The 5,563-nt window shown below is 44.1% G+C and overlaps 1 pseudogene; it reads right to left on the bottom strand.

The window, feature by feature from the left end:
- Nucleotides 1–203: 203 nt before the first annotated feature.
- Nucleotides 204–321, bottom strand: LOC126163393 (5S ribosomal RNA; annotated as a pseudogene).
- Nucleotides 322–5,563: the final 5,242 nt, after the last annotated feature.

The following is a 5,563-nucleotide window of genomic DNA, read 5'->3' as shown; positions in this document are numbered from 1 at the left end:
AATGCGTATCATCACGTTTCCGACATTGATGAAGGTCGGATTGTAGCCTATCGCAATTGCAGTTTATCGTATCGCCACATTGCGGCTCGCGTTGGTCGAGAACCAATGACTGTTAGCAGAATATGGAATCGGTGGGTTCAGGGGGGTAAATTTAGCAAATTTAATGGCCAGTTTTGCCACACAAGAGCTGAGTGCACACCGCTTGCCAACAGCGCTCGGCAGACCGGATGGTCACCCATCTAAGTGCTAGCCTAGTCCGACAGCGCTTAACTTCGGTAATCTGCCGGGAACCGGTGTTACCACTGCGGCAAGGCCGTTGGCAAAATACGGCTAATAACAGTAAGTAAAAGCGAGTTCGTTGTGAAGTGTTGTAGCGCAATGCACTAGACCAGGGGTCTCCAAACTGCGGCCCCGCGAGGTCCGGCAAATCGGCCCGCGTTAGCTGGCTGGACACCCCCGTTATCCAGCCCGCCAAATATTTGAGGTGGTACCTATACTGCCGACAATTGAGTTTTGAGGCCTAACGCGACGGATACGGTAGATGGAGTTTCAGAGAGTCATACATTTCTAATCGTTCCCATCCTGTAAACTTGGTGTAATTCTGAGAATGCTTAGTCTCATAATGACGTTTTACATTGTATTCTTTGAAGACTGATATTGCTTCATTGCAAATAATACACATTGGTTTGTTGCTTGGCTCCACCACGAAATATTGACATCCCCATTGCACTTTAAAAATTCTACATTCACTCTCAAGCTTTCGTTTCTTTTCCACATTTGTACAGAACTTCACAAAAGATTGTAACCTGAAAATAAAATTATGCTATTTAATACTAATAAAACTAGGGAGTAGTCTGCCTAAACAAAATGCAATGAATTTATTTTTAAGATACTTTAATTACTAAATTAAATACTCATAATTACACTGTAGTTACACTAAAATACTGTGAAAAAATACTCAAGTCGTGCTATACGTATTTAGATTTTCAGATTTTCCTTGTCTCTCCGAATTCAGACTTTGAATTGTCCCACACTTCGTCGTCTCACCTACTAGTACAGCGAATAAAACACTAAAAAAAACTCGTGAGACACTCGCAACATAGACACAATCACGCAACAGAACTTTCAAATATATGCTCTGGTTCTGCTACTCGCTACAAGACTACATAACTAAACTTACTGTTGCGCCGCTTGAAATAACAATGCGTTGACATACTCTACCTCTGTTACGTCTTGCAGTAATAGTGCTGCTAGCAATGATTTTGAGATTTCGTTAACTTTGCAGGATGCTTTCGTGAAGAATGTGCAGTGACATACTTTTTTGTCGGTGAAATTCGCCAGAATAAAATACGCCAGAATTTCGGTCGGGTACGTCCACCTATCAAAATTATGTAATTAAGTAAAAATCGTAGTTCGTTTCGGTGCTAGCTATTCCCACAACCTTAGATTTTTGCGATTTCATCTTCCCTTTAGCCTTACATTACGGTGATCGTGGAGTGATAGGCTGTTTTAATCCCACTAGGTAGATCTTGGCCCTTATGACTTCGCGGAGGAGTCAGAGTGGCCCGCGGACTAAAACGTTTGGAGACCCCCGCAGCACTAGAGTGCCGCCGTGCAGAGGGCCAGCTGGCGGCGGCCGCCTACCTGCTGTCCGTGCTCGTACTCGACGCCGGCCACGGTGCAGACGGCGGACTGGCTGCGGTTGGCCGCTGCCGGCGCCTCGGCGTCCAGCGACACGGCCGCGACGACCGCCTCCTCGGCCTCCGGCGGCGGCGCCGCCGCTGTCGTCGGTGCTGCAGAACAATGATGGTGGGTTATCTAACGAGACTCTGAGTGTTTACTTTTATCCTTATCATCTAACTGTAACAACACTAACGTTATCCTACTGTATATGTAATAAAGTTTTGTCCCCTGAATTTCAATAAATTAGCCTAATCGATGTTCTGATTTCATTTCTTTTTTGTTTCATGCCATTATGGTAAAGCAACTGTAAACAATATTCGATGTAAATTTTAGTATTTATGTCAAATATCAAGCAATGTTGTAATCAAAGTGAAGTGTAACTAATGTAGGAAATATTGTAAGATGTGGAAGTTGTATTTGTACGCCTGGTCCATACGTAGGTAATGTATTAGGACAAGTAGAATGTAAAACCTTTGGTGAATACCCTGTCTGTAGGGGAGCGGTAAAAGGTGGAGGTAGGCGAGCGCGGGAAAATGCACACGGGCACGGTACGGCATAACGGGCTCAGCAGTAGTACTCGGAGTTGGGCATCGATCTGAGAAACACGTGCTAGATCGAGGAGGCTCTCCTGGAAAAAGTGGTTTCGTTGAGCCTCGGATGCGCTGTTTCCGATGTCTATACAGCATGACAATATTCCCTAGGCACTAAATGGAAAAGCATTGCGACGCCATGAAGAAGTAAAGTGCAGATATTTCATGAGCCATTGCTGTAATTGCACGTGTGCTTTGTGCCTCGCCATCTCGCCGCCTGCCGACCGCCTCATCGATACGAACAGGTTGAAACTTTCAGTACTGTATTCGTGTGGACCAGTGTCACTTTTGCTACATACTGTTCAATAATAAATTTTACCAGAACTGTCCTATCAATTAATTATCCTCACAACTAACCTAGACAGGGCCCTTTCCACATGTTGTGCAATCCGAGTATCCCAAGATGAAGATTTAAAGTTTATGTTAATAATAATTACCTGCAGACCTATCTATGTTAGAATGATGTTTAAAGAACTTTGTTGTTAATGAAATACTGGACGAATAATATAGGTCTGACCAAGTTGGAAGATAATATTGAAATTGGTTTAATAATGAAGTTTATTTAAATTGAGACAAAAATAACGGTAGTTAAATGAGCAGGAAATAAGACAAAAAGAGTGGTAAATCATATATTGGAAATCTAGAATGCTTAAGGCTCTCAATGATCAAACTTTCACTACAGTGATCATAACAGTTTCAGGGCTCCCCCCCCCCTTTTTTCTTCTTTCTTTTCTATTCATTTGAATCCTGAAGTGTGCTGAACTGCTTTGACCAGCAAAGTTAAAGTCAATATAAAACCTACATTTATCAGTGTTTTACCCTTCTTAAAATTGACATTGTATGTGTGTTTCAAAAGTGCTGTTTCTAGGATAACCTATGCCCGATTTCAGTCGGATCAATAGACAAAACGCAGTTTGTAGTAATCATTATAGTGTAATGTTGTGTATTTATAGCTTGTCTAAATTAGTACAGAAAGTGAAAATATTAGTTCAGTAGATTTTTCTGGTTCTAAAATTTACCATATAATGCAGTATTACTACGGGTTGTTATGCTTGTACGTACATCCACTTGTACAAGGAAAAAACTCACTTAATGCCTAATTAGGCTGGCGACCGTATTATTAACAATTGGTAGCATCTACTGTGTGTGTTTCTTGCCCGTCCTAACGTGTAGTTGCACTTTAGACTTGCTTGACGTATCATTGTTGTTACTGAGTGGGTGTAAGTCTGATTTTGCCTCCATTCAGGTACACGCGGTCAACATATTTACTAAAATCCTTTCTTATAAGGTGAAGCCCGTCAACTTACCATAGTACAGGCTTTAAAGAGTTAACGTACGCCTGAGCGTAGGCGTTACATAACTGATACCCATAATGCTCCATTCTAAACTGAAGCGCTAAAGGAACTGGCGAAGGCATACGCATTCAAATAGAGAGATATACAAACAGGCACGATACGGCACTGCGGTCGGCAACGCCTATATAAGACAACAAGTGTCTGGCGCAGTTGTGAAATCCGTTACTGCCACTACAATGACAGGTTATCAAGATTTAAGTGAACTCGAACGTGGTGTTATAGTTGGCGCGCGAGCGATAGGACACACATCTCCATGGTAGCTGTGAAGTGGGAATTTTTCCGAACGAACATTTCACTAGTGTACCTTGAATATCAGGAATCCGGTAAAACAACAAATCTCCTACATATCTGCGGACGGATCCTGCAAGAACGGGAGCAACGACGACTGAAGAGAATCGTTCAACGTGACAGAAGTGCAACCCTTCCGCAAATTGCTGCAGATATCATTGCTGGGCCGTCAACAAGTGTCAGTGTGCGAAGCATTCAACGAAACATCACCGATATGGGCTTTCGGAGCCGAAAGCCTACTCGGTACCCTTGACGACTGCACGACACAAAGCTTTACGCGTCGCCTGGGCACGGCAACACCGACATTGGACTATTGTTGACTGGAAAATGTTGCCTGGTTGGACGATTCCCGTTTCAAATTGTATGGAGTGGAAGGGCATGTAGGGGTATGGAGACAACCTCATGAATCCACGGGCCCTGCATGTCAGCAGGGGACTGCTGAAGTTGGTGGAGGCACTATAATAGTGTGAGGCGTGTGCAGTTGGAGTGATATGGGACGCCTGGTACGTCTACATGCGATTCATGTCCATTGTGCTTTCCGATGGACTTGGGCAATTCCAGCAGCACAATGCGACGCCCCATACGTTCAGAATTGCTACAGAATAGGGACACACTTCTGATTTTAAACACTTCAGCTGGCTACCGAGCTCCCCAGACATGAACATTATTTAAGATATCTGGGATACCTCGCAATGTACTGTTCAGAAGAGATCTCCATCCATTCGTACTCTTACTGGTTTATGGACAGCCCTGCAGGACTTATGGTGTCAGTTCCGTCCAGCACTACTTCAGACATTAGTCGAGTCCATGCCACGTCGTGTTGGAGCACTTCTGCGTGCTCCTGGAATATTAGGCAGGTGTACCATTTCCCTTGGCTCTTGAGTGTAGAAGATGAGTGATGTTCCACTAAATATTATCAGACCTGGTCACTACAAAGTTGTATGCCTTCTATTGGCGTTGTGGGCGCGTGACACAGTGAGAAAAGCACGTACGCCGAGCAGAGACGGAAGGGGGAATACCCTAGCGAAGATATGCGCTGCATATGGAGAAATCCGTAGAGATAATCGAATTCCCCAAAGTCAGATCATTAAGCATCTACGGAATGTGAGGTAAAAGGGCAGTGTAACTAATACAAGGCGCTAAGAAGTTGGACGTCCATGACTCTTCACAGAAAGTGGGGTTTACAGGTTTGTCTGTTCTGTAAAGTAGGACAGATGGCGATATGTGGCACCTCTCGCGAAAGAGCACAGTGCCGGTGGACACACATTGTGTTTCGGAGCGCACCAGTCACAGCACATTGTTGGACTATAGGTTCCGCAGCAAAGGACCCCTGCGTCTTCACATGTTGCTCTAACAACTGACACCACTCGCCATTAAAATTGCTACACCAGGAAGAAATGCAGATGATAAACCGGTATCCATTGGACAAATATACTATACTAGAACTGAAATGTGATTACATTTTCACGCAATTTCGGTGCATAAATCCTGAGGAATCAGAACCCAGAACAACCATCTCTGGCCCTAATAACGGACTTGATACGCCTGGGCATTGAGTCAAACAGAGCTTGGACGGCGTGTACAGGTTCAGCTGCCCATGCAGCTTCAACACGATACCACAGTTCATCAAGACTAGTGACTGGCTAT

This window comes from Schistocerca cancellata, chromosome 2, assembly GCF_023864275.1.
Source record: "Schistocerca cancellata isolate TAMUIC-IGC-003103 chromosome 2, iqSchCanc2.1, whole genome shotgun sequence".
In the NCBI taxonomy this organism is placed as follows: Eukaryota; Metazoa; Arthropoda; class Insecta; order Orthoptera; family Acrididae; genus Schistocerca; species Schistocerca cancellata.
Note: the sequence above shows the minus strand (reverse complement) of the source record. Positions and strands in the feature narration are given on the sequence as shown.